The following is a 23,617-nucleotide window of genomic DNA, read 5'->3' as shown; positions in this document are numbered from 1 at the left end:
TGTTCCCGTAATGGGTAAGGGTACCTAAATCCTTTTTTGGAAATGAACATAATTTCCTTCTTAGATTTAAGTACCATATAAATTTAATTAAAACCAATTATGGATTTTTCGGCGGGAGGATATTACTTTATTGACTTTTTCAGGTGATGCAAGGTTAATCACAAAGATAATACATATTTGCTTGTTTGCAATCCAATGCGATTTCCTTCACGACAGGTATGGTTTCTGAACTTTTCATATATCTCTATTAAGTGAGTATAGCTATGCCAGTTTATAAAAATGTTGTTTTAATTTTGTATATCAGACCAATTACTTGAACAACCGTATGCAAAGCTATTACAGTTATTGATTAAAGAAAGTGAAGCTCATATTTTATGTAAACTTGGAAGTTAAAAGTCCCGCTCGCGGTTGCGTTAGTTGCCATATTCTGATTAAATTGAATTATTTTTGTGAAATGACTTTTCCAAATGGAAAATTAAGTTAAGTGTGATTTATGTAATTACTATTTCAATGTATTTAAAGAATTTTACTTAGTTGTGTATCCTTTTTTAAGGGTAAAATATTTATTTTGAGAATAGCATCAGGTCCCTCAAGGGACCCACAATGCCTCTCGGTGCAGTGTACGACAACAAGAAGAACATGTCGGTGGAGAAGTACACATTACTGACGTCGTTCGATTTTTGATGCTCTTTATCTAATTGTGTGTCTTTAGTATCTAATGCCCTCTCCTAAACATGGCAGAACCAGGCCTTGGCATACGGCCATTATCGGCGCTCGAGAATCTCGTAGGTGTGCAAATGGAGGCCATACATAGTGGCGAGTCTGGTGGGGACTCTTCGGCGAACGAAAGAATGGACGCTGACGGGGGGGACCCACCTCTGAAACTCTTTGCACAGGAGCTGACCAGCCCTCCTGCCTCGCCACCACCACCACCTCCTCCTCCAGCGCCGACTGTCGAGGCCGACCAGACGACGACAACCACGACGAATGGCGATGTGTCCATGGAGGAGCCCGTGGAGGCCGAAGAAGCTGCTGCAGGCTCTAGGCCTAATGGCCAGGAACAGGTCATGGAAACCGAAGAGGCTCATCAGTCGACTCCTGAAGAAGGCCGGGGAGGAGGAGGAGGTGGAGCGGAAGCGGAAGCTCCTCAGGCTGTCGAGCAGTCGCATGCCGAAGCAGATGCCCCTGCTGAGGATGAGGAGGAGGTGGAGGAAGAGGAGGAGGAGGAGGAGGAAGAGGAAGAGGCCTCGCAGACCTCCTTAGTGGACGACAAGGAGGACGTCCCCAACACCATGGAATGCGAACAGAGTGACCCTAGACCTCTCAAAGTGTGGGAACCAGTGAAAAGTGGCGGGCCTAGTCATGACTTGAACGAAAGTGAAGAAGGGGACGGGGAGGGGGAGGGGGGCGGGGGCGATTCAAGTGCCAGTAGTGCGGCGGGTGAGGGGAAAGTGTCTGGCACAGGGGCCCCTGAAAATGAGGACCAGTTCAGTTGGGAAAATGTGCACTGTGTGTTTTGTGATGCAAATGCGGCGGACCAAGAGCCCAAGCTCTTGCCGTGCCTTCATTCCGCCTGCAATAAGTGTCTCACGCACGAAGCGGCAGAACCCGAGATGAACAAGGATGACGACATCGTTGCCAGTAAGTATAGCTTGACCCTCCTTCCTTCCTTCCTTGTTGTGGCCTCCCTGGGACCAAGTTCTACCTCTGTATCCTAGCCTAACCTATCCTTAAGGAAGTGTCATCAGCCAAAGCAGCCTCCATCCCTCAGTTGTCATTAGCCTAACCTAGCTACCTACCCATTTGCTTAGCTGTGCCTCTAACAATGTACCTCGCTATAGACTTCATAGCCTAACCTGACCTGAGTGTTCTCATTCATGCTAAAAGGCAATCCTGACCTAGAAGCGCCTCAGCGGCGTAGTTGGTATTAGCGATCCACCTCGGTGGTCGCGGGTTTGATTCTCAGCCATTCCATTGAGGAGTGAGAGGTGTTTATTTCTGGTGGTAGAAGTTCACTCTCGACATGGTTCGGAAGTCACGTAAAGCTGTTGGTCCTGTTGCTGAATAACCACTGGTTCCATGCAACGTAAAAGCACCATACAAACAAACAAAATCCTGACCTAGACTAACCTGTATTGCCTTGGTAGGTTTGGTAATTCTAGGCCCGCATTGCATGTTAAAGTAGACTATGGCAGTTGACATTTTTCTATGTTATTTAACTTACTGAACACAAATTTAAAGTAAAATTTATTCTTCCAGCTATAATTAAACCATAATTTACCTTTGAAGACTACATGACGGTACAAGGGGTGTGATGTACAGACGTACAGAGTTCAAAGGTAAATAACAGATTAGTTACAGTCAACCGGCAAAATATTACCCTAAACTCTTGTATAGTAAGTAAAACAACATAGGAAAACGTCAACTACCATAGTCTACTTTGACTGAACAATCTTCAAAGTTTTGGTTCGGGCCCAAGAAACGTAAACAAATCGCCATACTAATTGAATTCTGGTAGTGGGTGTGGGATATGTAACCACCAGGGAGCCATATGTCCGGTAAGGGGGGGATGGGGTCGGGTACTGGGAGAGGAAGGCACAGGTACGAGTTGGTAATGTGTTTCCTGACTGCCCCCCCCCCCCCCCCCCCCCTTTCCCCCCCCCCAAGAAAGGTAATCTTAAAAGTGTAACATATATGTTGTTATACTAACCTAACCTAACCTAGTAGAACATGTTGCGCATGCACAGTAGGATTGGCCCATGTGTAGTAGGATTCGGCGTTGTAATAGCAGTAGTAATAGGTGGATTTTGGCTATGTAACGGCTCCATTATCGGTTTATTTATCGCTTTATTTCAGCTTTTATTTCGTGGTTCAAATGTCATAAATAAGAGGAAATAAGACAATAACACGACAAAACCTTACCCCAAGTGTTTACCCCACCCATAACCCTGCTTTCCCATCAGTCCTCCTTACCGCAGGATAGAGTTGTACAGTGTAATTCTCCCAGTGGTATACCCCATCCGAACCCCGCATACCCATCAGTCCCCCTTATCGTAGGATAGAGTTAATTAGTCGGCCAAAAAAATATTAATTGAAATTCGTGTTCAGGAGGTAAAATTCTATAGAAAAACGTCAACTTCCAGTCTAGTTCGGGCTTAGATCTTTACTTGAAAGTTTAATTGTAATCTGGAGTAGAAAATTTGACTTTCCAGAGTTTTAATGTTTTTATACACTGACATTACCATTTGTGGTTAGCAAATGTGTTGGTTTAGGCTTGTGATACATATTGGACCTCCCCAAAGGCTGTCAACAATATCCTGAAGGGGAACAACAGTGGGGAAAGCTGACCTCTTCCCCCATAGTTCTACAGATGGAAATACTGTGGAGCACCAAATGCCCATTATACCTGTTCTTGCTAATCATAAGCCCTGCCGGTATTTCTAAGCAGTAGTGGCACACATGCTTTTAGTTTGGAAATTAATTTTGCCTACAATTTTGGTGCTTTTGTTGAAGTATTGGTTATTTGTTGTCTGCCAACTGTTATTTACTTTGTATCTCTACCTAATAATGAAGGGGTGGAATTTGGGATTTTGGGTTTGGGAGAAACATGTAGCGCTAGGTAAGAGTTTCGTTGGCGGAAATAATAGCTGACCATCAAAGAACACTATTTCTCTACATCAAAAGCACTAAAACTGTAAGAAACCAATTCCCAAGGTAAAAGTAGGAACGAAGCAATTACTGAGAAACACCACTGAAGTTGTATGGGTGCTGTAACTTGTTCCGAGGTTAAGGCACTTCAATTATATTTATCAGAAATTATTTCCAGGGTTATGACGCCTCCAACTCTGATCTGGCACAAGAAATATGACACCAAAAATGCAAAATAATCAATATTTGAAAGTGTTTTTGATGAAAAATGCAATAAGAATGCAGTTTACATAGTTTTTAATGGTTCCAAAGCATTAAAACTTAGGTTTTCTTAGTATTTTTTATGATGTTCCGGCTTACGGCGATTTTCGGGTTACGTGTCTCAAGAACGGAACCCTGTCGTAACCCGGGGACGCCTTATATATATATTATATTATTATATATATATATATATATATTATATATATATAATATATATATATATATATTTTCTGTAAATCCATATGATATATATATATATATATATCTATATATATTATATTATATATTATATATATATATAGCTATATAATATATATAGATATATATATATATATATATATATATATATATATATTATATATTAATTATTATATATAATATATTATATATATACAGTAGGGTCTCAATAATCATGAGGGGGGATAGGGCTCAGACCCCCCCCCCCCCCCCCACCCCGTGATAAGTAAATACCCGTGCTGTCATGGTACCCCCTCAGAAATTGCTTAAAACTGCCTACTTTAATAATTAACCCACCCAGGGCCACTATTCCAATGTTTATAACTGCCTACTTTAGTTCAAACACCAAATATGTCTTCAACTATCACCTTAAACTAAATTCAAGACAGTTTCAAAGTTATTTTACAACATTAGCCTTAAAAATATATGGAGTATACGTACTATTGTACGTGTAGCCTACTAGCCTATGGATTACAGCTAGAAGCCTACATACGCATGTGCTATTACGTACTCACGTGGGCCTTTTTTTTTCTTTTTTTTCTTTTCTTTCTCTCTCCAAATAAAGAGAGGGAGAGAGGTAAGAGAAACATCAAAATTATGTAAATCATATGGGTAATCACCAACGATCTATGTTGATAAAGACGGCAACAATTTTGCTGTGCAGTTGAATGAATAATAAAGATGTTACCAGCAGCATGCAGCGAATCATCTCTTCCCTTCTTCACAACACATGTTAATATATTACATGTAATCACCTTCATCTGACGTTTATGCTTCTTTCCCTTAAGAGAAAATTAATCAGGGTTTTTGGGTGCCACATAATTAACTTGTTTATTATAAGTTATTATAAGGGTACAATTTAAAGAATGCGGCGAACACCACTTCAATAAAAACATAAGTAAACAAAACGTGGGTAGGCCGGTTAAAAAAATTCACATCATACGCAACAATGCCACCCAGCCAATTTCAACCGATTGCTCTCTTTTTTGATTCAAACATGTTTCTAACATACACAGTGTACTTGTACATTACGTCACATAATTACTAATAATTTTGAAAACAATTCTGTTCAATTCCTGCAAGTTTTCCTGACAGATGCTATATTGAAAATTTTCATGTTAACTACCTCAAGAAAATGAAAGCTAGCATTAAGAATGCAAAATTGGTAACACTGGACTCAACAGATCCACACATTGTACCTCTACGCGATTGTACATTAGTTATGTGAAGGTGGTGTTAGTAGTATAAATTATAGTTATTGTATCATTAAAAATATAAAAATAAATGAAGTCGCAAAGCCGATTCTAAATCATGTTTTTCCTAAACGTGTAGCCTGAAAGGAAAAAGTTATTTTCTTTGTTTCATCGCTGCCACAAGTAAGAAATCACACATCCTGACGTCTAATTATGGTAATCAGTAATTGCTGTAACTAGTTGTTTTGTTTACAGTATCAAAAGTTGTATCACTAGTGATTCACTTGAATAATCTGGTTTTACCATTGATATTAGGTTACAAATGTTTTCTTTAGTGTCGATAGTTGTGACTGTAGCCAACACTTCAAGGGGTTAGCCTATCATTAAAAATACCACAGGATTTTAAGTTGTCACAGAATGCCTCTTACTCTATATATTTTCAACAATCTTAAGTTCAGTTGTGATTCTTACTGTTTTCCTCACCAAATGAGCATGGGAACAACACCTGTTAGCAGCGAGTCACTTTTGTTTACAAAAATCATATGATTCCTAACAATGCAGAGTACATATAATCATTCTAAACTGATATTTACTACCATTGAAAATGAGTTACGTATATTCCAAACATTATTACTACCATGAATAGTACTATTAAAATTTCAAAAGATAATCTTGCTGTGAACGCTACCATAATTTGATTTTCGTATATGTACGTACGGAAGGACTACAGATCTGGGGACGATTGATTTTCGTGGGAAAAAATTGCTAAGAATGTCATTTTTGGTAGTTGACCCTGTGAAAATAAAGCCAAAAAAACATCAAACGGTAAAGGGGGACCCAGTGGGAAACCAGGGTTTTTGGGTGACTTTCACGGCGCCCGAAACTCTCAATTCCCGGTTTTGAGACCCAAACCCTTTACCCTGAATACAAAAGTTTGACCCCTTACTCTGCATTCAAGGTTGACATAGGATAGGCTAGCCTAGGACCCCTTACTTTGCAGAACTTTTGAACCACTAGCCTACATGTAAAATGTCTAGCCTAGGCTACCACTAACCGACATTAAATTGATGCTAGGACCCCTTACTTTGCATACATAACTTTGAACCGCTACTTAACATGTAAACGACAGACTAGCCTAGGCTACCACTAACCAGAATTACTGATAATTTATTTGTTAACGGTAAATATGTTTGTGTGTGCTGTCAGTAAGGTCGTGGCGGAACGGCGCTTCGCGCCTAATCCACATATAGAAAGATTCTTGGCAAGCACGACATGTTCTGGGGAGAGGTAATGCTGTGCACGCTAGTCACAGGGGTTACAGTAAGGCCATGGCGGAACAGTGCTTCGTGCTTATCCGCATATTTAAAGATTCTTGGCAAGCACAACATGTTCTGGCAAGAGGTAATGTTGCACTGCGCGCTCTAGCCACTGGGGTTACCGAAAATTAGCCACAGCACATACAAAAAAACACGACTAACCTAGGCTATAAATCCCCCTATAACTAACATTAAACACCTTCCTCATTCGCCACAGCTTCACTGGTCGAACACGTGCTTCGGTACTGGCTTCGAACTAACCGAAACATTAGTTTACATACAAATTGCGTCATCATGCATGTTCCTACGTGCCCACCGCCAGGCCGATAGATCTGTTCGAACACGTGCTTCGGTACTGGCTTCGAAATAACCGAAACACTGTTTTAAGGCTAACAAAAATTGTTTTAAGGCTAACAAAAATTAATATACAACTTACCTTATTCACATTTCAAAGTCGATGCTGTCCGATGAACATGAAGGGGTACATAAGGCATTAGTCTCGGCCTCTTTGAAACGGGTGGGGGATCACGTGGCTCGCTGGTAGAAGGTCCTGGTCTTATTGTTTCGGACCAGGAAATCCAATTTGAGATGGGGTTTTCTTGGTGAAACAAAATATTAATATAATAATTGTTTCTTGGGACAAATGCGACTTTTCAAAAAAGGACCCGTGCCGAACTGATACCTTCTTACCGCACTTGCTGTTTGTACAGCGCCACATGTAAATCGGTTGGCCCGTGGCCTTGCTGGTCCCATGTTTCATGAACCGTCGGTTCGCTATGTTGCACGTTGTACACAACCCTGAATAGTCCCCAAGTAACCCTTCTCTGTACAACCACTTCATAAATTTGTCGGTGTTGCGTAGAAACTTGATCAGCATACTAATATACAAATGCGTATATTTATCAAACTCGTCTGCTGTAACACTTTTGCGAAATAATACTGCGTGTGTTTTACCCATGTCGGCGGTGGAGAACGGAAAGGGCAAATTTTGTTACTGCAGGTATGAATGTCTGATTCATATTCATGGGACACGTTTTTATTGGTTGGAAGGAAGTTAATCCATGTCCCTTGGGGATGACCTGGGTCAACCTGATACAGGATTGGTTTAATTTAAAATTTCCTCGTTGGGGGCAGGCCGACGTACAGCGCCTGTCCGCGGTCAACTCAAGAACTACAGGTGCTACGACCGCCGTGTCAGCCTTCACATCAAGTGGGTACTTAGAAAAATTTACGTTTCACGGGAAATATCGGCGGATGGTATTTTGGTGTAAATTGGTGAGATGAGTGACTTTTCGGGTATATTTTGGGATTCTGGACAACTTTTATTCTATGCATTTTGTTATTTGGGGTAATGGTTCTGGAATTGTGGATCTGTCCCCGGATCTGCGAACTTACCCATCCGTACATTTTGTCAGCTGGCTGGCCTCGCATAGATAAAAGTTGATTTCACTGATATGGAATTACTCCACAAATAGCCCTTTTATTATGAAGATATGATGGTAATATATATTGCAAAAAATGGTTTTACGTATTTCGTTTACACTCCATCACCAAGAGCAAACAGGAACACGATAATCTATGACATCGATTGTATGACTGCATTGTTTGGAGAAGTTATATATGTATACTACCAAAACAATAATGAAGTTCGAATTAATTTGAGCCTTAATGTTATTACTACCATATTTACACTACTACTATTAAAATTTCTAAAAGGTTATTGAATAAAGGTCGCTGTGAATGCAACCGTAAACATACTAGGATTTTGTAACTATGTTTACATTTTGTGGCTGGCCACGGAGTATAAGTTGAGTACATATATGTGGAATTGTTCCTTGAAAAGGCTATTTATTATGAATAGATGCCTTTATTGTCAGTTAACCCTCTTACGCCGAAGCCCTAAAAATCAAAACCTCTCCCGTATGCCTGGGCGGGTTTGGAGTGAGTGCGGAAGCGGAAATTTTTTTTTTCACAGCGCGCTTAGTTTTGAAGATTAAGAGTTCATTTTTGGCTCGTTTTTTTGTCATTCCTGAAGTTTAGTATGCAACCATCAGAAATGAAAATAAATATTATCATATGTTAATAATGCGATATATGGTAGCGAAAAAAATAATGTCATACATAATTGTATTCAAATCGCGCTCTGTGAAAAACGATTAAGGCTAACGAGTTATTTTTTTTTCGTTGTATTGTACACTAAATTGTGATCATTTTGATATATAATACATTGTAAAACGATAAAAACAACACCGGAAACATTTTATCACAAAATGATGCACGAATTCATAATGCGCGGACGTAAAAATTTTTTTTTTCAAAAATTCACCATAAATCTAAATATTGTTCTAGAGACTTCCAATTTGTTTCAAAATGAAGAAAAACTATTGAATATTACGATACTGTAAGAGTTTTAGATTAGGATTGCAGATTTCGGACGAGTTATAGTTGACCGAATGTCGAAATTTTTATATATTTTTTTTATATGCAAATATTTCGGAAATGAGAAAAGCTACAACCTTCAATTATTTTTTGTTGTATTCTTCATGAATTTGCGCACATTTTCATATATGAAACTCTACAAAACGGCTAATATGAAAAGGAGCAAATATTAGGATAACGTGACGTACGCATTTCGGAGATTTTCGGCCGCGAATCGGCGCGCAGAGGGAAAGAAAGTTATTTGTAAAAATTCACCATAAATCTAAATATTGTGCTAGACACTTCGAATTTGTTTCAAAATGAAGATAAATAACTGTATATTACTATATTGTAAGAGTTTTAGCTTAAAATTGCATTTTCAACTATTTCGGTAGAGTCAAAGTTGACCGAACATGGTTTTTTTCTATTTATCGTGATTTATATGTAAATATTTTGGAAAAGAGAAAAGCTTCAACCTTCAATCATTTTTAATTGTATTCTACATAAAATTGCACACATTTTCATATAGAAAACTCTATGTAACGGCTAATTTTAAATGGTGCACAAATTTCGACATTCGCACGAAGAAATTTCTGATTTTTTCGGAAGAGTTACCGCGCGGACGTGAGGAAATTTTTTTTTTTTTTTTTTTTTTTTTTTTTTTTTTTTGGCATAAATTCACTATAAATCGAAATATTGTGCTAGAGACTTCCAATTAGTTGCAAAATGAAGGTAAATGATTGAATATTACTAGAATATAGGGGTTTTAGCTTTCAATTGCGTTTTTCGACCATTTCGGTAGAGTCAAAGTTGACCGAAGGTTGAAATTTTTGCAATTATCGTTATTTATATAAAAATATTTCAAAATGATAAAAGCTACAACCATGGGTTGTTTACTGTTGTATTCTACATAAAATTGCGCACATTTCCATATATATAACTTTATGTAACGGCTAATTTAAAATGGTGCAAACATTAGGACAATCGCACGAAAAAATTTATCTGAAGAGTTACCGCACGGACACAAGGAAAAAGATTTTTCATAAATTCACCATAAATCAAAATATTGTGCTTGAGACGTCCAATTTGTTGCAAAATGAAGGCAAATGATTGAATATTACTAGAATATAAGAGTTTTAGCTTACAATTGCGTTTTTCGTCCATTTCGGTAGAGTCAAAGTTGACCAAAGGTTGAAATTTTGGCACTTATCTTTATTTATATGAAAATATTTCAAAAGTGATAAACATATGTAATACTCCATGTAACGGATAATTTAAAATGGTGCAAAAATTATGTCTAAGGGACGAAAGAATTTTTGAGATATGTCGCTGATATTTTTTAGTGCGATAAGAAAGAAATTCGCGCTTGCGCGCCTGCGTAACGATGTAATATGTATCTGTTCATGTATGTTGGTGGTTATCGCACTGCAACTAGGCTTAGCATACCAATGACCGTTACACATAAACCTTGAATAGGCTATTTATTATGAAGATACGCCAATAATATATAAGGTGAGAATGGTTTTATTTCCTTTATTGTCAGTTAATATCATAATGTGAGTCTTTTCATGTATGTTGGTGGTTATTGGACCACGGCCAAGGCTTAGCCTACTGATAAACATTGCATACGCAACACAGACAAACCCCGCAATGCTGCAATTCATACCAGCGATATAGCATGAGAAGCGGTTCAAGAAAAAACGCTTGAATAACTGATTCCGTGATTGCTGATCTGCGACTAAACGATGCCCCACTGTATGTGTGTGTGTGTGTGTGTGTATATATATATATATATATATATTAATACTGTATATATAAAATTATATAATGTATGTATGCATATTTACAGGTTTATAGATACTGTTTAAGTGTTTAAGAATAAATTATGAATTAGATAGGAGCTGCCTGTTCTATCAGAAAACAAATGATGAAATATTATTACCATTTAAGAATAGTTGTTATTATTATAATATCACTATGTATTTGGGAATCTAATATAAAGGTTGTCATACTAACCTAACCCACCTAACAAATATGAAGGTTGTCATGCTAGCCTAACCCACCTGACCTAATAGGCCATGTTAGGGGGGGGTTGGGGGTGAAGTAAAGGTTACCATACTAACCTGACGAGGCCGTGTTACCTGGCCGGCTGGACCCCCTTCATGAAGGTTACTATACTAACCTAACCTAGTAGGCCATGGTACCTGGCCAGTACGCGAAACCCCCCTTAAAGGAAAACTAATCTAAAAGGGTACCAGTCTAACCTAACCTAACAGGTCGTGATACCTGGTCCCTTCCTTGAAGGAAATGTAATATTAAGGTTGCCGTACTACTAACCCATTTACCTAACCTAGTAGGACGTATTACTTGGCTGGGGGGGGGGGGGTGGGGGCAATTGAAAATGTTTGTAAATTCAAAAATCAAAAATATAATATGAATGTAAATGTTCTATGAAACAAATAAGGTAACAAAAGCAAAGAAATTGTTATGGGTGAGCAATGTCACTTGACAGAAAAGTATCAAAACGTCCTAAAAGCGTCTTCTTCCACCCTATAGGAATTCTTTTGATGCCTGCCCTTTATTGTAAGGTAATATTGGAGGATATATAGGGCTAAATTATGAAGTGAGAACATATCAATGCACATAATAAGCAAAAACTATGAGAAACACAGTAGAAACAAAAGACTGAAGAAATATCACACAATTATAAAGCAAATGAGAAAAAGGAATACATGAAACTTCGTTTAAGAATTCTCCAAATTCTTCACTTGGGCTTATTTCAATGTAGGGTCAATATTGTAATGTGATTGACTGAATACATGTTCATTGGGCCTGCCCCCCAAATTTCCCCCCCCCCACCACCATTTCCCTCGCGAGTCAGCATCCGAAACAAAGGCTCCCCTATGACATGGCGCATCCGCAGTAGTATTCGGCATAGTAATATTAGTAGAAGCTGGGTTTTACCTGTGAAACGGCTATATTGTGATTATTTGCTGCCAATTTCCACTTGTATTTAGAGTTCCAAATGCCATATATAACAGGGAATACCACAATAACATGCCGAAACCTTCTCCAAAGTGATTTACCCCACCCATAACCCCACTTCCCATCGCTCCCCCTTACTGTAGGATAGAATCCTGGGGCAATATCTCCCCTTGGTCTACCCCCACCCAAAACAACCCTGCATTCCCAGCAGGTCCCCCTTACTGTAGGATAGAGTTCTAAGGTAAATTACAGGTTAATTACAGTTGACTGCTAAAAACTAATTGCTGTCAACTGCTAAAAACCAAATGGAAAATTGTTAATAAGCAATCAAAATACTATAGGAAACTGCAATTTCCAAAGAAATACCCAACACGCCACTATTTTTAGATTGCCCTGCGAACTATGTCATGCCCTAGGCCTAATTTTTTTTTTTTTTTTTTTTTTTTTTTTTACCGGCAGCCCCTGGTTAACGACAAGGGTTCTGTTCCTTGGGGCCTGATGCTAACTGAAATTTAAAAGTGTGGGCGCCACGATACACCTCACGTGCCCTAGGCTTGTTAACAATGCCTCAGACAGTGTCACAGCCAGATATTTTGCCATAATTTGTAATAACTAATGAAAATGTGGAATTTCATTTGCCTAATCAAGTAGAACAGGACTTATATATTGTTATATTTGGTATGAAGAAAACATTGGCAAGGAAATGTAGAACTGCTAAATTTAAGCTGCAGTTGTAGCAGAAGCTGAGAAAAACAAAATGTTCACACTGTTAATGACTATAAATTATTGTGCATCAGCAACATGGATGCAACTCTACTGCACATAAAAGTGGAGGAAAAAGTATTTTGGTAAAAATACTGGCCATGAAAGACATTTTACTGTTGTTTTCACGCTGACAAAAGATGAATACATAAATCTTGCATCATTATGAAATAGGTTGAAAGTAACTTATGGAATATTTTTTTTACACAAAAAAACATGCTCCTGACACCATCTATTAATGAAAAAAATAACAATCGAGTTCACAACAATACAGTTTCTAGAGATCTATTTACGATAAATAGAAGCAAGGAAATTGCTTTCAAGAGAGTTAAATAGGGCAAAATGAACCTGCCTCTGCCTCAGCTGATTTTTCCAAACCAAAACATTGACCGCTTGTTTGTATTTTAAAATACTACAGGCAGTCCCCGACTTCCGACAGGATCCGTTCTTGAGACGCGTCGTAAGCCGGAAAATCATGAAAACTCCCAAGAAAACCTTACTTTTAATGCTTTAGGTATATTAAAAACTATGTAAACTGCATTTTTATTGCATTTTTCATTTAAAAAACTTCAAATATTGATTATTTTGCATTTTTGGATATTTCTTCTGCCAGATTGGTGTCGTAAGTGCCATAACCCTGGAACTGTAGTAAACCTGGAAATAATATCTGATGAATATAATTGAAAAATTTTGTAACCTCGGAACGTCGTGAGCCAGGGGGGACTACATACAGTATTATTAGATACAGTACAGTAAAGTCAAGCATAACTTTTTAAAAGAGCCAAGATAAAGATGCCTTTTTGTCTATGAGACTTGCCCAGTAATTATATAGCTATTAAGTTTCCATGACGACAGCCTAATTCAAATTTCACGGGTAGCCCTTCAATTGCTCAGTGTAGATATACAGTGCCATCCCCCAATGGCAATACTAGGAACAACTTAGCTAAACACTTCATTCTGTTTTCTACCGCGCTTGACTAAACATCAAGTGCTTACAGCAGCTTGTTCTTATTTTCATATTGAGTCACTGGATTTCAGAAGTGTTACACAACCACCAGAACGTATTCATAGCCTTTGAGCTGGATGAATCTCGTCTTTTGTTTGTTTAATTCAGATTATCATCAAGCTGGATATTTGTATTCTCCTTGATTATTTCTTGAATGTAACACCATTCAATTAGGCCTAATACTTTTGCCTTAAGTTATCTTGAATTTACATCATTCCTTTAGGCCAAACTTTGGTTTTTAGATTTTGTTTACAGGCCATAGGCTATTAGCAAGACACCAGTAAATAATTACCTTAAAAGTAATCCTAGAATGTTATTCCATTCTCGTATCTCAAAACCTTTGCATATTTTATTGACTTACAGGGATTAGGCTATGTTCAAGTCGCCGGTAACGGTAAATAATTACCATAAAAGTAATTCTTGAAGGTTGCATAATTCCCTTAGGTTATACCTTACTTTTGGGATTTTGTTTATCAGCCATAGGCTATTATAGTCACAAATCGCCAGTAATTTATTGTTACCTTAAAGTAATTCCTGAATGTTAAGACATTCTTTTAGGCCAACACCTTTTTTTTTTTTTTTTTTTTTTTTTTTTTTTTTTTTTTTTTTTACCATGCCTGCGATACTCATCATTTGAGTTTGCAGAGACTGAAAGTGTGGAGGTTGAAAAGCAGTAAGGAGAGAATGGTACTAGTAATGTTTTGCTAAGGGGACTTTGGAAGAGAAGGCTTTCATTTCCTTGGCATACGGAGGTATTTTCCTGGTGTCATGCAATTGTGAATGTTTCACATCTTGTCTACTAGTCTCCAGCTCATATGGCGGACTGGAGCACAGGACACTTGAGTTAATTAGTGGGGCCTGTAGTTACTGATTTCGATTACTTTAAATTTCTGATAATTATTCTTATGATTTCTGTTGTGTAATTAGTTATTTGTAAATATTCTTTTAGAGTAGAATTTGCTTTGAGTCTTTAATATGAAAACTACTTGCTGATATAAATATAGTTTTTGTATGTTACTTATGCAGTAATTATTTTGCTTAGAGTTTTCTACCCTTCTACTTGATGGCAGCCTAAATTCAAATTTCATGGGTAGCGCTTCGATTGGCTGTGTAGATATACTGTGCCGTCCCCCATGGCAATACTAGGAATGGCTTAGCTAATCACGTTATTCCGTTTTCTGCCATACTCGACGAAGCGTCAAGTGCTTAAAGCAGCTTTTTCTTATTTTCTGGTTATATCACTGGATTTTTGTAATGTTACAACCACTGGAATGCATTCACAGCCTTCAAGCAGGATGAGTCATGTCTTTTGTTTATTCTGGTCAGATTAACATCTATTTTAGCCAGATACTTGCAGTCTCTGGGAATAACAATGGCCTTAGTATAGTTAAATAGTTCTTGAATTTATCACTATTCAAGTAAATCAGATACTTTTGCACATATCTTTTTACTTACCAGGCTTAACGTATGTCATCAGTTAAGTATTGCCTTCAGTATCTAATCTTGATGTTATGTCATTCCTTTAGGCCAAGCTTTAATTTTTAGACTTTGTTTACTGGCCATGAGCTATTAGCAAGACACTGCTCCGGTAACAGTTACCTTAGAACAATCCTGTTACACTTGTTATTGAAGAAGAAATCCCTGTCGTAGAAGATAGTTTTCCCCAAGCGGGAGAAAGTGAATATAAGAGGATAGTAGAATTTATTCATGGTTTGTTTCCTCAGTCAAGAGTGGCGGAGGATCCAGTACACCCTAGTCAGGCAATGTTCGAGTAATTATATTCCACGAAACCTATGGTACCTTGCACGTCCTGTAAGTTGCCTTGGCTTGGTCGGGTGGAGCCGTCCTTGAGAGAGGCGGACGTTAGGTTGACTTCGATAGTGGGTGCAGGTAAACAGGATTCTTCTCTACTTCCACCCAGGAAGAACGTATATGGAGTAGTGAGTAACCCTCCATCGGGTATAAGAGTTCCCCTGAATGAATCTGTAGAGGCTCTTTTGGTGAGAGTCCCCTTGTTGTTTAGGCAGGTAGAAATCACTTTAAGAGAAGCGACCATTTTGGAGGACACCTTTCGGAACCAGTCCAAAGCTCTCACACTTGATGTGGATGTTGTGTGGCTTGATGGGGGTCTTGAAAAGAGACGGGTTCGTTCTGTCAGATCCGGTTCTTTTCGGCAATTTAATCACATCGGTTTCAATGGGATTGGCTCATCTAGCAAATCTCTTAGTGGCCGGCACAACCTTTATTGGGAAGAAGAGGAGACTTATACTTCAGTCATCTTCCCCCCATTTCCAAGATATCCACAAGAGGGCCCTGTTGAGGGTGCCCCTTGCACTCTGAGACAGACTCTTCAGAAAGGATGAGGTTGCGGCTATGGTAAACTTCGTCTCTTCAACATCGGCGGTAGTCGCAACAGGGGATGATACGGGTTGCGGCACAAGGTGTCAGATCCCCCAAAGGTATGCATATACCGTCACCTGGTAAGCATAACGGTTCTCGGTCACCTATTAGGTCCCTTAAGAAGGTGTGGTTTTCTGCTAAGGCTTCCCCGACGGTAACTTCTAAGCCTTCAGCAGCGAAGAGGGGTTTTCGTAAATAGGGAATATTGCCCTCGTCTACACCAGTAGGAGGACTGAACCACTTCGTGAACATCTGGAAGAAGTGGGGCATGGAGTGTTGGGTAGTGGAGGTCCTGAGGAACGGATACAAGATTCCTTTCCGTTCCATGCCTCCCCTGGCCAGTTATTCCCCAGACTCTATCAGGGGTATGGCCTTGCCAGCGGAGATTCGGTCACTTTTAGAGAAGGGAGCGTTAGAGCCTGCTCCCCCTTCGCCGGGGTTTTACAGCCGGATTTCTGTGACTGCCAAGGCGGGAGGTTCATGGAGACCGATTATAGACTTGTCGGGTCTCAATCAGCAGGTGGTTTCTACAAAATTCCCCATGGAAACTTCCCAATCTGTGCTGAGGTCGGTTCGGAGAGACGATTGGATGATTTCAGTGGACCTCAGGGACACCTATTTCCAGATTCCTGTACATCTGGAATCTCAGAAGTTCCTTCGATTCTCAGGTCCATCCAGAACTTGCCAGTTCTAAGTCATTTGATCGGGCTGACCACTCCACCTCAGGTGTTTACGAGGGTAATGTCTCTGGTTTCTGCGATAATGCATCGTCAGGGATTCAGAATGAGGAGGTATCTCAACGATTGGCTCAATTAGGCTTCATCGAAATAGGAAGCGTTAAAAGCAAGGGATTTCTTGTTACAACTGTGTCAAAATTTAGGAATAAGAATCAACCTAGAGAAGAGTTCCCTGTCACCATCGCAAGTAAAATCATTTCTAGGTATGATGATTCAGACTCGTCGTTTGAGGGCTTTTCTGACACAAGCGAGTGTTATCTATTCTCAGTCAACTAGAAAGCTTCAGGTCACAGAGGGCTCAACCAGTGAGCGAATGGAGAAGTTTGTTGGGGCGAATGTCCTCTCTCTCTCTTATTGTTCCAGGATTTTGTCTCCGGATGTGCACTCTGCAGGCATGTCTCAGGAATCTTTGCGATTTTTGGGAAAAGAGCGCTGTGGACCACCGGCATAAGTCTGGCCCTCCTGATTCCAGACGTTCATCTGTACACAGATGTCACTGATCAAGGTTGGGCTGCAACCTTAGAGGAAACTCATGCCAAGGGCCTTTGGAGCGATCCGGATCAGGAGGAATCGATAAATTAATGCGAGTTGAGAGCGGTAGAGAAGGCACTAACAGGGTTTTCAGGAGTTGGTCGGGGGGGAAAAGCAGTAACGCTCTTCTCAGACAACGTGACGGCGTTAGCTTACCTGAGGAAACTTGGGAACAAGGTCTGCAAAGCTAAATATGATTGCACAGAGAGGATACTTCGGTGGTGCGAATCTCTCGGGGTTTCTCTCCTTTCCCAGTTCATAGCAGGGAAACTAAACGTATTGGCAGATGCATTGAGTCGGTCAAGAGAAGTACTAGGGGGTGAGTGGACGTTAGTACGAGAGGAACTCTAGCTCTTGCTCTTGCTAGTGGACCCCATGTCGTGTGGGACAGATGCAATGCTCCACTTGTGGGCCAACCTACAGGTGTATGCTTTTCCCCCCCTTCGGATTAATACATCAGGTATTAGGCAAGCTAAGAAGCAGCATGGGGACTCGGATGACTCTTATAGCTCCGTTTTGGCCCCAGAGACTGTGGTTCCCAGATCTCCTAGAAATGTTAGAGGAACCTCTTGATCCTCCTGAAAAGGAGAGATCTACTCAGACAACCCCATTTCCATTATTATTATCAGAACCTGCGCCTGCTCAACCTAGCTGCGTGGAGCTATCCAGCAAGCGGCGCGTAGTATGGGGCTCTCTAAGGAAGTAGCTCACCAGCTTTCCCTATGTCTAAGAAAGTCTACTAGGAAACTCTGTCAAGTTAGGTGGGCAATGTACAGGAGCTGGTGTAGGAAGGAAGGACATAGCATCTCTCGTCCTACCATTGCGAAGATTGCGGATTTCTACCTGTTCCTCAGGAAACACCAGAAGTTGTCCTACTCGACTATAACAGGATATAGGTCTATGCTGAGTAGTACATAACAGTTTCATCTCCCAGAATTGTCTAACAGCAGGGTATTGCATGATCTCCTAAGGTCGTTCAAAATTGAATGCCCAATGATCCCGCTTCGGGCCCTTCGTGGAATTTAGCGGTAGTTTTAAATATGCTGAGGTCTTCAAGTTATGAGTCATTAGAAGAGTTGTCGCTGAGGGAACTGACCAAGAAAGTCTTGTTCTTGGTTTCACTTGCTACAGTGAAGAGAGTGGGTGAGATACAAGCAGTATCTAGGACAGTATTGTTTTCAGGTAGGGATATCTATCTCTTGTACATACCAGAATTTGTCACCAAATTGGAATCAGAAACCAATCCCTTGCTGAGAGCTTTTAAAGTCTCCTCTCTGGAGGATTTTGTTGGAGAAGACGAGCTAGAGATGCGCATTTGTCCGGATCGTGCACTAAAGACATATTTGGCACGCACAGAAAAGCTCTTGCCTCATCCGTGGACGTTATTTGTGTCGCCAAGGAATCCCTCTAGAGCCATTTCAAAGAATGCAGTCGGTTTTTTCCTACGGGAAGTTATTACTCAGGCTTCAGGTAACGCTCTTGCCGATCCCAGCAGCAGCGATTCTTGTCCAAGAGCACATTCCATTAGGGGAATAGCTACCTCTTCGGCTTTCCTAAGGAACTATTCAGTGTCATCGATTTTGGAGGCACGTCATTCTACCTAAAGGACATTCAGTTCGCTTCGATGGAGCGTTACTCGCTGGGACCTTTTATAGCCGCTAATGCGCTAGTCCGGTAAGTTTGCACATCGAGTTTTAGTGACCAGAGGTGGGGTTGTTACCTTAGGTCTATAGCTTTAGCAAAAGTTTTTTTTCTCTTTTGTTTTTCTTCATTAACGGTACACATTATCAAGAAATAGGTTGGCAGATGACATGGATGATCAACAAGGAACCCGAAGGAGCTGCTCAGGCAGCTCCTCCTCCATTCATGAGAGGCCTAGCAGCCACATGGGAGGTCATCTAGACAGACGAGACCTGAATGACGAAACTGACGCAAGGTACTCTCCGCCGGCAATCTCATTCAAAGAGCTGAATATATGGGTGAGTTACAATGCATCGTAGGTGAAACAGAGTTACCAGCGCATGATTGCGTAAGGGGTCTGGCTGATTGTGATTGATCCCACCTCCTTCTAAATGTTGTTAATCAGGCTAATTCAGGTGTTCAGGTGGTGTATTGCAATATGACGTTTTCATTATAAAACTAATATTGTAACCCTTTTCATTAACACCTGAATTACTCCCACCCTCCTCCCCTCCTCAATGAATAGTGATTAATGCAATTGAAGAGAGAGCGCTCTGCCAACCGTCTTAACGGTGGTATAAGTAACTCAGTAGAAGGGGGTTTACCTGTAATTCTGTGCAGATATAGTTTGGGCTGGTCAGTGACCAGGGCTAATTCAGGTGTTCAGGTAAGTATATTACAATATTAGTTTTATAATGAAAACTTCATATTTTTATGATAAAATTAAATTTTATGTATACTTACCAAGTCATTACACAATCAGAGTCCTCCCTCCTCCCCTTACAGGGGAGTAAAGGGCATAAAACAGCTGTCTGGTTTACTGGGTGGGTTCCGCGCTTCCCTGGTGGTGATGGGGTAGATGCCTAACCAAAACAAAATGGAACTACTGCGAATTTCAAATTCTAGCTGCTGTGGATAGTGAAACTATAGCTATGTACAGTGGTCCCCCCGTATTTGCGGGGGATGTGTACCAGACCCCCCCTGAATAGTTAGAACCCGCGAATGTTTGGAACCCCTATGAAAATGCTAAAAACAGCCTATTTTGTTAGTTAAAACTCAAGAAAAACCCACTAAAAATTTTCATACTTGGTTTTTTTAATAGTTTTATCACAAAAAGTGCATTTTATGATGAAATTCATTAAAAAAAACCAGGAATTTGTGGATATTTATCATAAAAAAATACCGCGAATTTTCCGCAAATAATGCAGGGAAACGTTCCCCAGAGAAATCCGCGAATGTGTGAGTCCGCGAATCTGGAGAACGCGAATACGGGGGGGTCCACTGTAATCAGTGATATGTACTATACATAAAATTGAATTTTATTGTAGTGTCTTACCGAACAATTATAGAGCCGTGATTTCCACGAGCGGCAGGATACTAAATTCAAATTTAGCGCGTCGGCGTCGCCAACACTGGTGGTGATGACGTCATCTCCCTCCACTCGCGGGAGAACCAGGTACAACTGCCCAGGTGAATCCAATTCTTTTCCTGCCGGCGTCCGGTGAACATCGGTGGTCGGTGCGGTTGGATAACTTTGCTTCGCTTTTTTCTTGTGGATTTGATCTTCGGAATTGGTGAAGTACTCTTTTGGCGTTGTTGTTATTTGCTTTTTATTTAGGCGTTGCCATGTCGGATTCTAGTCCGTCGGGAGTTAGGTTTTGCATCTCAGGATGTAAAACTAGATTATCCAAGCTAGAGTATGATTCTCACACTAAATGTGTTAAGTGTAGGGGACAGGTTTGTTCAGCAGATCGATGTAACGAGTGTAGTGATTGGACTGATTCTCAATGGAAGTTTTTTAGTTCATACTCGGAGAAATTAGCTAAAGACAGAATTAGAAAAGCAGCGCTTAGGGAAAGTAGACTTAGCTCTGCTTCGTCTTGCGATGCATCTGTTTCCTTCTGTTTCTCCTCAAATTGTTATGTCTCCTTTAACTACACCTCCTATTCCTCCTACTAATCCCACTTCTCCGGCTTCCCGTGTAGTTTCTTCCGACACCATTGCCAGTCTGGAATCGAGGTTAGATCAGAAATTTTTTTCGGTACTAGCGAATACGGTTTTGCAACTTGGTAATTCAGTTAAGACGTTTTTTGGAGAAAGCGGGTCCTCAGGCGTAAAGAGTGTAGTTGAGGGTGCGTCTGTCTGTCCTGACACGTCTCCTAGACAAAGGTCACTGTCCAGCTCCCCCGCACCGGGGAGAAGACATACCGGAAGTCCAAGGGAGTCGATCGGGATTTGCCCACAGACAGGCGCCTCTCTTGTTGAGCCTGTTGCGCCTCAACAGGGCTCGGTTAAGCGTTGGAAAGGTGTTGCGGTCAGACGCCTTTCAAATGATTCAAGCGATTCGTCTCCGGTCGCACGGCGCTCTTGGCGAGATTCGCCCGTTTCGCGTCCCTTAAAGAGGCGTTCAGGCGCCGATTCTTCGCCTCCTCCAGTCAAGCGGTATAAGGAGCCTGAGAGTAGGGTTGCGCCTCGACCGTTAGCGGCTCGTTCGTCGCCTCAATCTGTGCCTTTTTCGGCTCCATCTACTAGTAGAGATTGTGGTTTTAGCGCTGTAGCTAGCAGTTAATTCCAAGGGTGTTTCTGTAGGCGCTTTTTCGTCTGTTACGCCTGATGCGCCTGTTTCGCCTCGAATTTCGGCGGCTCCGAGCGAGGCGCAAGTAGTTTTTTCCGCCTCCTGCTGAAACATTTAGGCTCTTCCAAGCCTATGTTAACTGTTTTTGATTCGTCTCTGGCGCCTTTGCGCAAGCAGTTAGAGATGTTAACCAACTGGATGAATGAGTCCAAGGGTGGTTCGAAAACCTTCAGATCCGGTTGTAGTTCCGTCTACTTCTTCGGCGGTATCGGAGAATGAAGAAGAAGTAGAGGAGGAGGATTCACATCACCTCTCGTGTTATTCACGTCTCCTTAGATTTCTTCTGGTATCTTATCCAGATTATTTTGAGAAAGCGGCTCCGCGCTCCCCAACTTCGACTTTTTTGATGAGGAGGAAAACTTCAGACCCTCTCCTCCCAAAACTTGTTCTATCTAAAGCGGTTAGACATTCGTTGAAAGAGACGGAGAAATGGATGTCTATGAAAAGAGACTTAGGGAAGGCTCTTTTTGCTTACCCTCCCTCTAAGTTTGCTTCGTAAGAGGTATAGGTTTTATGTAACTGGGGAAGCTCCTTCTCTGGGAGTTTCTGCCTCCTCCCAGGGAGACTTCTCCAGTTTAATCGACTCCTCTAGAAGATCTGCTTTCGCCGCAGCGAAAGTTTTCTTTACAGCGCCTGAGTTGGACCACGTTGTAAAGAATCAATTTAAACTTTTGGAAGTCTTTAGCTTCCTTGATTGGACTATTGGCGCTTTAGCGGCCAAGATCGAAGACTGTCCTTCTCTTCCCAGGAGTTAGCGGAGGATTGGATTGGTGTTCTGTCTGTGCGGACAAATCCATTAGGGATGGATGTGATGAGTTAGCTTCGCTCATCGCCTTTGGTACCCTTAAGAAAAGGCAACTTTGGTGCTCCTTTGCTTCTAAAAGGGTTACGTCCCAAACAGAAGTCTGCTCTCTTGTTTGCTCCTTTTGTGAAAGATAACCTTTTTCCAGACGATGTAGTGTTGTCAATTTCGTCTGCGCTAGATAAGAAATCTACTTCGGATTTACTGGCACAGTCTACTAAGAGACCTAAAGCTCCTGTGGAGACTGTTCCTTCGGTTTCTCCTCTGGCCCAAGCGCCTTTTCGAGGGAGAAAACCCAAGCGCTTCTTTCGGCCGAAATCGAATTTGCGACCTCAGTCTAAGGCCTCGGCCAAGGTTAACAAACCTTCCAAATGAAAGCTCGGTTCTTCATGCACCAGTGGGAGCCAGGCTGGCTCTGTTTTGGGAGGAATGGGAAAACAGAGGAGCAGAAGCCTGGGTAGTGCAAGTACTCAAGTTCGGCTATCGTATTCCTCTCGTTTCACCTCCCTCGCTCTCACCTGTGCCAATTCCATTCCAGGCATACTCTCCGGGCTCAGACAAATTTCTGGCGCTAGCCGCAGAAGTGGAAGCGCTTGTTCTCAAAGAAGCGATAGAACAGATAGAAGGGGATTTTCCTCCAGGCTTTTACAATCGCCTTTTTGTAGTTCCCAAGTCATCAGGGGGCTGGAGGCCGGTTTTGGATGTGAGCGCCCTGAACTTGCATGTCCAGAAAACAAAATTTCATATGGAGACCACTCGGTCGGTTCTGGAGTCCATCAGACAGGGGGATTGGATGGTCTCTCTGGACATGCAAGACGCTTATTTTCACATTCCGATACATCGCGAATCTCGGAAGTACCTGAGGTTCATGTTCGAAGCAAGGTGTTTCAGTTTCGGGCGCTTTGCTTCGGACTAGCGACCGCCCTCCTCAAGTTTTCACCAGGGTTCTATCCCCGATAGGAAGCTGGCTACACATATTAGGAGTAAGAATCTCCCTCTATCTGGA

General features: G+C 41.0%; 1 pseudogene; it reads left to right on the top strand.

Annotated features, from left to right (window-relative positions):
* Nucleotides 1-598: 598 nt before the first annotated feature.
* Nucleotides 599-23,617, top strand: part of LOC135217020 (E3 ubiquitin-protein ligase TRIM33-like) — a 361,157-nt pseudogene continuing 338,138 nt past the window's right edge.

The sequence above is a fragment of the Macrobrachium nipponense genome, chromosome 19, assembly GCF_015104395.2.
Source record: "Macrobrachium nipponense isolate FS-2020 chromosome 19, ASM1510439v2, whole genome shotgun sequence".
Lineage (NCBI taxonomy): Eukaryota > Metazoa > Arthropoda > Malacostraca > Decapoda > Palaemonidae > Macrobrachium > Macrobrachium nipponense.
This window is presented reverse-complemented; position numbering and strand designations above follow the sequence as displayed.